This window comes from Bufo gargarizans, chromosome 3 (genome assembly GCF_014858855.1).
Source record: "Bufo gargarizans isolate SCDJY-AF-19 chromosome 3, ASM1485885v1, whole genome shotgun sequence".
Taxonomy (NCBI): Eukaryota; Metazoa; Chordata; class Amphibia; order Anura; family Bufonidae; genus Bufo; species Bufo gargarizans.
In genome coordinates, this window is record NC_058082.1 from 18,035,580 (window position 1) to 18,048,803 (window position 13,224).

Here is a 13,224-nt window from a genome sequence, read left to right on the forward strand (position 1 = left end):
TGCTTGGTCACATGTAGATGATAAATAGTTGACGCAGATGAAAATGCTTGCTTGAGGGACGGGAAGCTGATTCAGCCTCAGGAGGCCGTTCTTTGGCATTCACCCCCTTCCTAGTAAGGGCAGAAAAGAGGGCAGTCAGCTTGGGAAAATATGGAATAAACAGTCTGTAATAATTGGCAAAGCTCCGGAATTCGCTATATCACACTCGGGCCTGTAAGACCAGGCCAGTCACATACAGCAGACAGCTTCTCAGGGTTCATCTCAATGCCACGCTCAGAAATCATGTAGCCTAGGAAGAGCAGTGAGGTCTTCTTAAACATGCATTTTTCAAACATGTTGTTTCTCAAACACTGGAGAATCGTGCATACATGTCTCCAGTGTGTAGACAAGTCAGAAGAGGAAATCGGGATATCATCCAAATAAACTAATACACAGGTATAGAGGAGATCAGAGAAAATATCATTGACAAATTCTTGAGACATACAAGATGACATACTTACAGTGGCCATCTTGGGAATAAAGCTGGGCTTCCACTTGTCGCCATCACAGATCTGGATGAGATTGTAAGGCTCCGTGGACCTAGAATTTTCAGTAAGTTGGACCTCAGAGGAGCTATCAAAGAGCTCTGATATCCGAGGAAGAGGGCACTTGTTCTTCACTGTAATTTAGTTAGTCTGCAGTATGTGGCCAGAGTGAAACGTATTTTTTCTTGACAATTTAAAACCCAACTTCTGCTGTGAAGACGACTTCCAAATGAAGCCCCTTTCCAGATTTTCTTTAATGTTATCAGACGTGGTTGTGTTTCTAGCAGAGACAATAGGTACACATTGCCATGTGAAGAAGTAGTTCCTGGCACCAGGTCAAAGGGTCAATCGTAAGGACGATCAGGCGACAGAGTCTGAGCTTCCTTTTTATCAAAGACATCAGAGTACCTGGCATAGGCAGGAGGTAGAAGATTCTGAGCTTAGGCAGGCAGAACTGAGACCAGACAGAATGACGGGCAGAACCCGAATGCAAAATCTGCCCCAAATTCCAATGAAGAAAATGATTCACCAAGCAGGGCCAGGGCAGTACCAGTAAGAGTGGACTGGTAGATACAGGCAGAATTCCAATTTAAAGTTCCATGGGCACAGTGGCATACTGTATGGATTCCAGGAGTGCTTTCCTGTTGATAGACTTTACCACCAAGGACTTCTCTAGGCACATGGTGGATATGTGGTATCTGTTCACCATGCAGGAAGTTTCCTGCTGAGCCAGAGTCCAGGAAGGCCTGCACAGTAAACCAGATCTTACCGCAGCACAGAGGCAAAGGAAGAGTTGACTTTGGAGAGAGCGTGTCTTCACCCTGGATCGTGTCTCTAAACCGATCCTTGGTTCTGGAGGTTCCTGCCTTCAGAGGGCAGGTGCGCACAGTGTCTTTTGGCTCTGCAATACAGATATAAGTCCTTATTGAAGACACTCTTTCTCAGACAACTGAACCTTGTCCAATTGCACAGATTCAGAATCCATAGATACTGGAGTTGAAAGCATGGGCATCTGAAAATTAGGTTCCAGTCTAGGAACTCCTTTCACATCCAGATTCCCTGAAGAATTCCCTGAAGTTGAGATCAATCGGGGTAGCCAGGGTAATAAGGTCCTCCAGAGTTGATGGAGCATCATATTTGGCCAGTTCATTGTTTATGTGGCATAACAAGCCTTCTCTAAAAGCTGGTCACAGAGCCTCATTGTTCTATGATAGCTCAGAAGCCAGGGTGCTGGAATTGTATTGCATACTGCTTGGATTTGAGGTTGCCATGATGGACCCGCAGAATAGAAGATGCTTCAGAATAAGTACAGGCAGTCTCCTCAAAGACCTCGTGGAAGTTAGCCAGACATTCCTGAAGATTTCAGGTCAGAGAGTCGCTGAGTTCTCACAAAGGAGTAGCCCAGGTGCTTCACTAGACAGAAAGGAGAACATGCTACCTTGGACAGGTGCTGTAGGAAACTGGTAAGCCAGGAGTGGATGTTGCAATGGTTCAGGAATCCACCGCACAACTTAAGATCTCCTTCATAATGTGGAAGAAGTTGGACATACAGGCTGGAGTCCCTAGTAAATAGGACTGGCAGAGTTTATGGTGTAAACACAGTGGCAGATGCTGGCGGTGAAGTCGCTGCTGTACCACTTAGTGGATTCTTCTACTTTTAGGCGTGTGCCCAGCCTTGATGGAAGGTACCTAGCCAGTATTATTTCTCAAAATAAAATACATCACGTGATGGAGAAAGTGGGCCGCTCCGTGCAATTCTCCCTGTGTGACAAGGTGCATGCCAAATTAGATACCTAGAGCAGCTGTTATGGGTACGGACAGTACATGTCTTTCAAAGCACACTGGGTCAATGTTTTTCACAGCGCAGCAAGAAAGCCAGCTCCTGTTGACACTTCCACTTTGTGTTGGTCTGGTTCCCACACCAGATGCTTATCCGCCTCCTCCATTTTCTCCTTCATGGACATCTGCATGTACCCAACGGAAGCATTACAGAGCATTGCTCCCGCTTCTCCTCCCACTTATCATATGTGTAAAGTCAAGCGTTGCCATGCCATGTTAGAACTGACCGGCCTGGGAAAGAGTAGCCACGTAGTCGATCACTTGCTAAAGTACAGTACAGACCAAAAGTTTGGACACACCTTCTCATTCAAAGAGTTTTCTTTATTTTCATGGCTATGAAAATTGTAGATTCACACCGAAGGCATCAAAACTATGAATTAACACATGTGGAATTATATACATAACAAAAAAGTGTGAAACAACTGAAAATATGTCATATTCTAGGTTCTTCAAAGTAGCCACCTTTTGCTTTGATTACTGCTTTGCACACTCTTGGCATTCTCTTGATGAGCTTCAAGAGGTAGTCACCTGAAATGGTCTTCCAACAGTCTTGAAGGAGTTCCCAGAGATGCTTAGCACTTGTTGGCCCTTTTGCCTTCACTCTGCGGTCCAGCTCACCCCAAACCATCTCGATTGGGTTCAGGTCCGGTGACTGTGGAGGCCAGGTCATCTGACGCAGCACCCCATCACTCTCCTTCATGGTCAAAAGCCCTTACACAGCCTGGAGGTGTGTTTGGGGTCATGGTCCTGTTGAAAAATAAATGATGGTCCAACTAAACGCAAACCGGATGGAATAGCATGCCGCTGCAAGATGCTGTGGTAGCCATGCTGGTTCAGTAGGCCTTCAATTTTGAATAAATCCCCAACAGTGTCACCAGCAAAGCACCCCCACACCATCACACCTCCTCCTCCATGCTTCACGGTGGGAACCAGGCATGTAGAGTCCATCCGTTCACCTTTTCTGCGTCGCACAAAGACACGGTGGTTGGAACCAAAGATCTTAAATTTGGACTCATCAGACCAAAGCACAGATTTCCACTGGTCTAATGTCCATTCCTTGTGTTCTTTAGCCCAAACAAGTGTCTTCTGCTTGTTGCCTGTCCTTAGCAGTGGTTTCCTAGCAGATATTCTACCATGAAGGCCTGATTCACACAGTCTCCTCTTAACAGTTGTTCTAGAGATGTGTCTGCTGCTAGAACTCTGTGTGGCATTGACCTGGTCTCTAATCTGAGCTGCTGTTAACCTGCGATTTCTGAGGCTGGTGATTCGGATGAACTTATCCTCCGCAGCAGAGGTGACTCTTGGTCTTCCTTTCCTGGGGCGGTCCGCATGTGAGCCAGTTTCTTTGTAGCGCTTGATGGTTTTTGTGACTGCACTTGGGGACACTTTCAAAGTTTTCCCAATTTTTCGGACTGACTGACCTTCTTCATTTCTTAAAGTAATGATGGCCACTTGTTTTTCTTTACTTAGCTGCTTTTTTCTTGCTATAATACAAATTCTAACAGTCTATTCAGTAGGACTAGCAGCTGTGTATCCACCTGACTTCTCCACAACGCAACTGATGGTCCCAACCCCATTTATAAGGCAAGAAATCCCACTTATTAAACCTGACAGGGCACACCTGTGAAGTGAAGACCATTTCAGGTGACTACCTCTTGAAGCTCATCAAGAGAATGCCAAGAGTGTGCAAAGCAGTAATCAAAGCAAAAGGTGGCTACTTTGAAGAACCTAGAATATGACATATTTTCAGTTGTTTCACACTTTTTTGTTATGTATTGTTGTGGAAATTTTATTATGCGGACATTTTATCTTAGGATGTGTGTGTGTGTTTTATAGATTGTCATCATGTCTCTCAGTGGTAATGGTAGATTATTGTATACATGTGTTTGTATGGGGTGTGTCCATTGTCTGCACAGCCACATTGGCTGCCCCTCCCTGTCCTTTGATATGTCATCACTTCCTGTATCCTTGTCTTGGGCCAGCCCCTTGTACACCTTTTGTGTTAGTCAATAAAAGACGGATACTGGGCAAGGAGGAGGAGGAGTTGCTCAGAAAGGAATGAAGATGGTAGCATTTGTGTGGTCCTCTGGCTGCGGCTGAGGGAAGATGGAGTTGCCTTTTCCTTACACTAACTATGATGCGGGCTGATTACAACTATTAATATTTTTACCACAACAGTATATAATTCCACATGTGTTAATTCACAGTTTTGATGCCTTCAGTGTGAATCTACAATTTTCATAGTCATGAAAATAAAGAAAACTCTTAGAATGAGAAGGTGTGTCCAAACTTTTGGTCTGTACTGTACATCAAGCAGCAAACGTCCCACTGGCTCCAAGTGGGCAAGGTGGTCAGCAACAATGGCAGGAATATTGTGGCTGCATTTGGGGAAATAAAACACTCTGCATCTCATGTGATAACTTTAGTGGTACAGTGCTTTTTTAAAAAGTATCATGGCTTGCAGAAGGTAATGGCCTTGTTCAGGAGAGTGTCTTACATGGGTAAGTATGCCCTCCTGGACTTGCAGTGACAGAATGGTCTTCCTTTGCACCGCTTGATCCAAGATATTCCAACTTGCTGGAATTCCACCTTGCAGATGCTAGAGCGTCTGTACGAGCAGCGTAAAGCAATGTATGATTATATTGTGCATGACACTACCACAGCAGGGAGTATGTGTTGTTTTGAAGTCATGCAGTGACGCCTATTAGAGACACCTGTGGCATACACAGGCCCTTCGAAGAGGCCACCAGAATTTGTCATTAGCAACAACTGCAGCATCAACGATGTCTTCCCCCTGATATTTAGCTGAGAGCAGACACTCACACTCATGCAACATGAGATAGCAGAAGAACAGATAATGCATCATGCTGTTCACCCTGTAACTGTTGGGGACCCACACAAAGAGTTCCATGAAAGAGGAGGTGGAGAATGAGGAACTGCCACTGAAGGAGAAGGGGTCACTTGTACAGGAGGATGAGGTGTATGCATGTTTGCTTGCATAAAGACGTTACCATGAAGCAGTCTGATGATTACTGGATAGCCATGCTTTTGGACCCTTGCTATCTAAGCAAAATGGGGGAATATTTTCCTGTTGCCGAAAGGAAGGTCACATTGCTTTATTACTTGAATACACTGTGTACACAGCTTGCCGCAGCTTTTGGGGAGCAGATGCCTGCTGCCCGAGTGTCTGACTGGGGGTCACCTCTGTACCCCCGAGCAGTCCAACTTCTCCCACCAAATCCGCTACAACAAGCAGAAGAAGCCACTGCATCAACAGCAGCCAGTTCAGTATCAACAGGAGGGAGCAGTTTTTTCATGTGCCGCACCAGGCTCACAGAGATCGACAAACGGAGACTTACCACCTGAACACCCAGGTTTAGTCCTACCTAGACTCTGCCCTCATTCCAGCGCATACAGTGTTCTCTGACTCCCATGGACTTCTGGAACGGCAAATTGGAAAAGTGTCCCAAACTGGCCCAGTATGCTTTCTCTGTTCTCTTTTGCCCAGCCTCCAGTGTTATCTCAGACAGTTCAGCAGGTTGCATTGTGTCACCCAGCACCTCCACCAGTTTGTCAAAATAAATGAGGCAAGGATCCTTGAGGTTTTTCACACTCCTCCATCTGAGGCCGTTAAGTAGATCTGAAGGTGTCCCATCATGCCACTGCCGCTGTCTGTCTGCCTACCATCATGTTCCATACAGTAACATATGGCTGCTGCTGCCGCAATCATGATACTGCCGCTGTTTGCCTGCCAACCATCAGGTTCCACATCATATGGCTGCCGCCACCATCATACCACTGCCCCTGTCTGCCAGCCTACCATAATGTCCTGTACCGTATGGCTACTGCTGCAGCCTTCATGTCACTGCTGCTGTCTGCCTGCTTACAATCATGTTCCATACCATACTGTAGCTGCCACCATCATGCCACTGTCTGTATGCCTACCATTATGTTCCATACCGTATGGTAGCTGCTGCTGTCATCATGCCACTGCCCCTGTCTGTCAGCCTACCATCATGTTCCATACAGTAACATATGGCTGCTGCTGCCGCAATCATGATACTGCCGCTGTTTGCCTGCCAACCATCAGGTTCCACATCATATGGCTGCCGCCACCATCATACCACTGCCCCTGTCTGCCAGCCTACCATAATGTCCTGTACCGTATGGCTACTGCTGCAGCCTTCATGTCACTGCTGCTGTCTGCCTGCTTACAATCATGTTCCATACCATACTGTAGCTGCCACCATCATGCCACTGTCTGTATGCCTACCATTATGTTCCATACCGTATGGTAGCTGCTGCTGTCATCATGCCACTGCCCCTGTCTGTCAGCCTACCATCATGTTCCATACAGTAACATATGGCTGCTGCTGCCGCAATCATGATACTGCCGCTGTTTGCCTGCCAACCATCAGGTTCCATATCATATGGCTGCCGCCACCATCATACCACTGCCCCTGTCTGCCAGCCTACCATAATGTCCTGTACCATATGGCTACTGCTGCAGCCTTCATGTCACTGCCGCTGTCTGCCTGCTTACAATCATGTTCCATACCATACCATACTGTAGCTGCCACCATCATGCCACTGTCTGTATGCCTACCATTATGTTCCATACCGTATGGTAGCTGCTGCTGTCATCATGCCACTGCCCCTGTCTGTCAGCCTACCATCATGTCCTGTACGTATGGCTGATGCTGCAGCCATTATATCACTACCTCTGTCTGCCTAACTCATGCCATCGTGCCACTGCAGCTGTCTGTCTGCCTAACTCATGTTCCATACCATAAGGCTGCTTTTGCCATCATGCCACTGTCTGCCTGCCTACCATCTTGTTTCACACCATATGGCTGCCACTGCAGCTGCTTCTCCCTGCTGCTGATCCCCCTACTGCCAGTTACATTACCCCTCTGCCACTACCATTACACAGCTGTCACTGCTACTACTAATACCTCTAAACAGCCTGACACATATTACTGTCATCTCTGTTCCATGCTGTGCCGTTACTACTGCGGACACGTCACCGTTACCCTACCCTTTCCACATCCACACTGCACTGCTGCTGCTCCCAAATAAAAAAAATATATATATAAAAAAAAAAAGAAGATATTAAAAATAAGTGTCCTAGGAAACCTCAGAGTGTTGTATATCAATTTTTAGGCCAATTGGAGCACGTTTGATTTATCTATTTGGACACCAATAGAATTTTTGAAATTTCTAGAAGTTCTCTTATCTCTAATTTTGATCTATTTTGCACATTGTATGGATTGTTCACACAGAATTGGTAAATAAATAACAACTGTATTCCTTTTTTTCAGGTGAAGACCATATGAGAGGCTCCCATGGACATCTCTTCTTATCTCCCAGTTGTGAAGTAGAAGATAATCATTCACATATTGGCAAAAATCAACTGGGTGAAATGTTTTCATGTTCTGAATGTGGGAAACATTTTAAAGAGAAATCTCATCTTTCCATCCTTGAGAGGATTTACAACGATGAAAAGCCATTTGCATGTACGGATTGTGGGAAATGTTTTAGTCAGAAATCAAGTCTAATTTGTCATCTAAGAACTCACACAGGGGAGAAGCCATTTTCATGTTCAGAATGTGGGAAATCTTTTACAGCTCAATCAAGTTTTCTTAAACATCAGAGAATTCACTCGGGGGAGACCCAGTTATCATGCTCCGAATGTGGGAAATGTTTTGCCTATAACTCAAGTCTTGTTGAACATCAGAGAAGTCACACAGGGGAGAAGCCATTTTCGTGTCCAGAATGTGGAAAATGCTTCACAACTCAATCAAACCTTCTTAGACATCAGAGAAATCACACAGGGGAAAAGCCGTTTTCATGTCCTGAATGTATAAAGTGTTTTAGTCAGAAATCGCGTCTTCGCGACCATCTAAGAACTCACACAGGGGAGAAGCCGTTTACATGTTCAGAATGTGGAAAATGTTTTGGACTAAAAAGGGGTCTTGTTAAACATCGGAGAATTCACACTGCGGAGAAGCCATTTTAATGTTTTGTTTGTAGGAATGCAGCCAGGGACGACCGGGAACATGGCTGTTCGATCATGCAATACATCAATGAGAAACGGCAGGATATGATACTGTGCTTGTATGCAGCCTGTGCAGGTGAGCCACTGAGAAAGCTCCTTACTCACAGCCAGCTGCTAGTATGGAGTTTTCAGATTTTCTAGCAGTCAGTTTGGGCGGGCTGTGGAGTGAGTGCAGCACAGCTTCTGCTCGGAAACTGATTTGTAAATGCTGCGGCAGCACCAGGTGTACAACCATAAATACATCTCAAAGCTACAGTATGCACTCAATGTTCTCTCCAGTTCCACACTTCTGTGCACTCCGCCATCTGTCCATTACGAAGAGCCAGCCTGCCTACAGAACTGTAAGCCCCCCATGAACTTTACCCATTCCATAACTATAAGTCAGCAGGTGGTTCATCTCAATTAATGAGCAGACAGGCCTGTCACAACCTCAGAGAGTCATCAGCGGAGCACCAGCCAAATACAGAGCACAAGAGTGGAATACAGATAGGGCACAACATGGTAGGTATATAATGTAATATAGAGTGGAGTGAGCACAGTATCTGGAGGAAAATATGACTCAAGAGTTGAAGGGGAAAAAAAGACAGAATCCAATTACAAAAAAAGAGAACCCTCCAAATGTAACATAATCTCCTTATGTGTCTTTATTTGCTCTCGTTTTGTCAGATATCACAACTGCAGACCATGAAAAATAAAGTAGAAAAGCAGGGGCATTGTTCTGTCAGGCTGCAGCCATGACCTCTCCCCCCTCTCATGCTAGTGCATGTGATCCAGGAGTTGGAGCTGGGTTTAGTGTGGGTAACGATTGTCTACGCATGGAGTGTGGCTATTTTATTAGAAGGAATTGTTACAAGTACAAAGTAGATTTGGTTATAACCACTTGGAGTTGTAATAGAGTACAGAATACTAATCTATCAAGATAAATCCCACTCCTCACTCCTAAATAGTGGCTGAGAGAGGCAGATTTGCCTTTCAGGAGCCTGGGAAAGCTGGTTTACCACCATGGGGAGCTGTAATAGAGTACAGAATACTAAATCTACCGAGATGAATCCCCCTCCTCACACAAATGTAGCCCAGACAACAGTTTGTAGCGACAGTCACAGAAAATGCCTGTTCTGACGGAAATCTTCCCCATCTGTCAGATCTTCCTCTCAAGTAATAACTGCTATCACTAAAGCGTAAGGCTCTGTTCACATATTTTTGTCCTATATTTAAGCTATACACATGACATGTACGTTAAATGGCTGCTTTAGACAGATGTCACATTGGCATCCACTGAAGATGGTAGAAAAATCGACTCTTGTGAGGCGCTGCTCTTGATGACGAGTCTGTGTGCGTGGGCTTTTTTTTTAAAAGAGGAGAAAACTAAAACTCCCAGCATGTCCAGACTGTTATCATAAGGTATTAGTAGACATGGTAAGCATGCATGGGATAGGCATAAGGCCATCCTTCATATAACATAGGGCCAGGGGCTATCCATAGTATTCAGTATATTGGGCAGACTAGATGGGCCAAATGGTTCTTATCTGCCGACACATTCTATGTTTCTATGACATTATAGGGAGAGGGGTATAAGAGGACAGAACTACAACTCCTAGCATGTCCAGACTGTTATTTTGGGGCATCAGTGCCCACTACATGGAGAGGGGCATTAGAACTACAGCACCCAGCATATCTAGGATGTTTTTATGGGCTGTCAGAGGACATTACTGGGAGTGAGAAGAAAAAAAAAATCAACTCCAAGTATTTGAAAGCTTTTAGAGGTAAACCGCTAAGGCTACTTTCACATCTGTGTTTCGGATTTCCGTTCCTGAGATCCGTCATAGGCTCTCAAAAGCTGTCCAAAATGGATCAGTTTTGCCCTAATGCATTCTGAATGGAAAAGGATGCGTTCAGAATGCGTCAGTTTGCCTCCGTTCCGTCAGCATTCTGCTTTGGAGGCGGACACCAAAACGTTGCTTGCCCTGAAGCATACCACAGGAGCATCACTAAGGTCCTTCGCCACTTCTGTGCACTGCTGACCTCTCCCTCATTCGGTAAGTGGGGTGAAATGAATTTGGCTGGAGTGGAGTGACCGAGTTGAAAATGTTGGGAGGTTTTGTGAGAAACCGCTGAACTTTCGCAGCTTCCGTACTCTTTCACAGTGTCTGACAGTCTGTGAACGAAGCCTGTGTCCCATCTGCCTGTGAGCTCTGCTCCTGCACAGAGTCTGTCTCCAGCCGATGATGGAGTGAGGAGACCCTTCCCCGACTGCAGGGTAATCTGTTTGCTTTCTGCAGCAGTTTGTAGATGTCCGTGAAGAAAGGACTACAGACGAGCTTTCCAGAGCAGTTCTGCTTCAGTTCTCTTGTTTTCCAGGGTTTTGTGGCCCTTTAAAGACAGTTTACAAGATTCTAATTCATATGAGTGTAATTAGATCACAGCCAAAAGAATCGATTGTCCAGCCGAGGCGGCTGTGCGCAGTAAGCGCTATTCTGAGTTTACTAACTAGCGCTCCTGGAAGCAGTTTAATTCCGATAATACTAGAATTAGGAGTTTGTGCTCGAAAACCGTGAAAGTTTTATGATCTTCTGTAACTATATTGGCAGATTTATCAAAACTGGTGCAACGGGAAACTGGCTTAGTTTCCCAGAACAACCAATCCGTTTCCACCTTTCGTTTTTCAGAGCTCCTTTGGAAAATGAAAGGATGAATTTGATAGGCTGCTATGAGCAACTACGTCAGTTTTCCTTTGCACCAGTTTTAATAAATTTCCCCCAAAGTTCGTGTATGTACACGTCACTAATATATTCATATATAGTGAATTGATACGTTTTTGATAAGGTTTGATTGATTTCAATCCTTGGTTGTAAGGGGGAAGTCCCAGGAGTTTTTCTATAAATAAAGAGGGCTTTTGGGAGTTCCCAGGAGACTATTTCTATATCACACATGCATATTACTTTGTCCCTCCCAGTTGATGATTTGCATCCTAGAAGGAACTAAGGATTTGATGTGCACAGGAAAAAATCCCCACTCCTGAAGAGACTTACCAAAGGACTACTTTGACAGTTTTCTGGAGGCTCATTTCCAGAACCAGGGACCATCCAAGAGGACAATCCACAAGGGTCATTAGTGTTTGGACAGCCAGGAATAGCGCTATAATACTGGTAAGTAAGAACGTTGAGGTTCATTTATTAAAGAGGACCTTTCACTCGTATACAAACTAAAAACTAACTCTATCTGTGGGCAGAGCGGCGCCCAGGGGTCCCCCTGCACTTACTAGTATGCCTGGGCGCCAGCACTGCATGAAGGGACACGCCTCCTACAAAAAAATTAGTCCAATACAACAGACGGAGCTGAGACACCGGAGCCTATACCGGGCAAACGGAGCGGCGCCCAGGCATACTAGTAAGTGCAGGGGGACCCCTGGGCGCCGCTCTGCCCACAGATAGAGTTAGTTTTTAGTTTGTATACGAGTGAAAGGTCCTCTTTAAGACCAACATTTTAGAGGCCCTCACTGCGTCTCTCCACACACATTACATATATATATTGCTACAAATGGGCCACTTTAGAGCTATTTTTCTAATAGGAATGTACAATATCAGTAATTAAAGTATATTACAAAAATGGTCAGTATCACTGTCCCTACACGTTACACACAAAAAACCCAGTTACACTTTAAGGAGGGATACATGGAATGAATTTGGAATATGTAAAGAGGCTGAGAGCTGCAACTTAGACCGAATTCAACTGTTTCAGCACCTCAGAGGGACCAATGAAGTGGGGTTTGTGACACAGTGAGGGGTTTTGTCTGGGAAGGCAGGCATTTTCCTCCCAACATGTGCGGCTGGGCTGGTTTCCAGCCAGGTGAGGTCAAATACCGGACTAGAGTTTAATTGCCGGTCCGGGTTTTGGCAGCACCTGGCTGTCCTTAAATAGGCAGCTGGGCTCAGCAGCTGAGTCTCTGTGTTGGGATCTGAGGTTTTGTGCTGGACTAGAGGCCTGAGACACATGTGCAGAGGGGGAACAGACCCCCTAAAGCCTACTGTGGACTACTGGAGGCAGAACTGCAACAAGGTGGCTTGTGCAATATGAACTTTCCATTGTGTGTGAATTAACACCAAAGACTGTAAAGTGACATGTTGTTCTGTGCAAATTGAACTTTCCATTTGTGTGTGACTTAACACCAAAGAGTGCAAAGTGACGAGTTAAGAACTTGTATTTTGCCTCTGTACTGCATACAATTAGCCTATCTACCAGAGCGAAACCCCACAATTGGTGGAGGATGCGGGTAAACGCAGTGAGGCTGGCGTGAAGGCCGAAATATTTTAGTTGTTTTCCGGGCGCGGTTGTATGTCTTGCATCAAACCAGCGAGATTACAACCCGTGTCCCTTGACAAAATGGAAGCTGACGTGAAAGCACTTGTGGAGGCTAACTTGCAGCAGCGGGAGGCTAATCAGCAGCATCAAGAAACAAACCAGCTGCTGTTACAAAATGTAATGGCTTTATAGGCGGCAGGAGCATCCCAGAGCGTCCACGATGCCTGGAAAGCGGTCTGTGCGACGATCCCCAAGATGACCCCCCTCGAATGACATCGAAACCTATCTGGCAGTGTTAGAAAAGGTGGCCGTGAGTGAGAAGCTAAGATCAATGGGCCGAGGTCTTTGCTCTGTTCCTGTCATCTGGACCCCAGCAGGTGTATTTCGACTTACTGGACGATCAAGCGGCCGATTACCTGACAGTAAAGGGTGAGATTCTGGCAAGACTGGGGGTGAATGTGTTGGTCTGGGCCCAGCGGGTGCATCAGTGGGAGTTTAACCCGG

The 13,224-nt window shown here is 45.6% G+C and overlaps 1 protein-coding gene across 1 annotated transcript in view; it reads right to left on the reverse strand.

The window, feature by feature from the left end:
• Nucleotides 1-13,224, reverse strand: part of LOC122931070 (zinc finger protein 773-like) — a 426,553-nt gene that overhangs the window by 161,663 nt on the left and 251,666 nt on the right. The window lies entirely within an intron of this gene.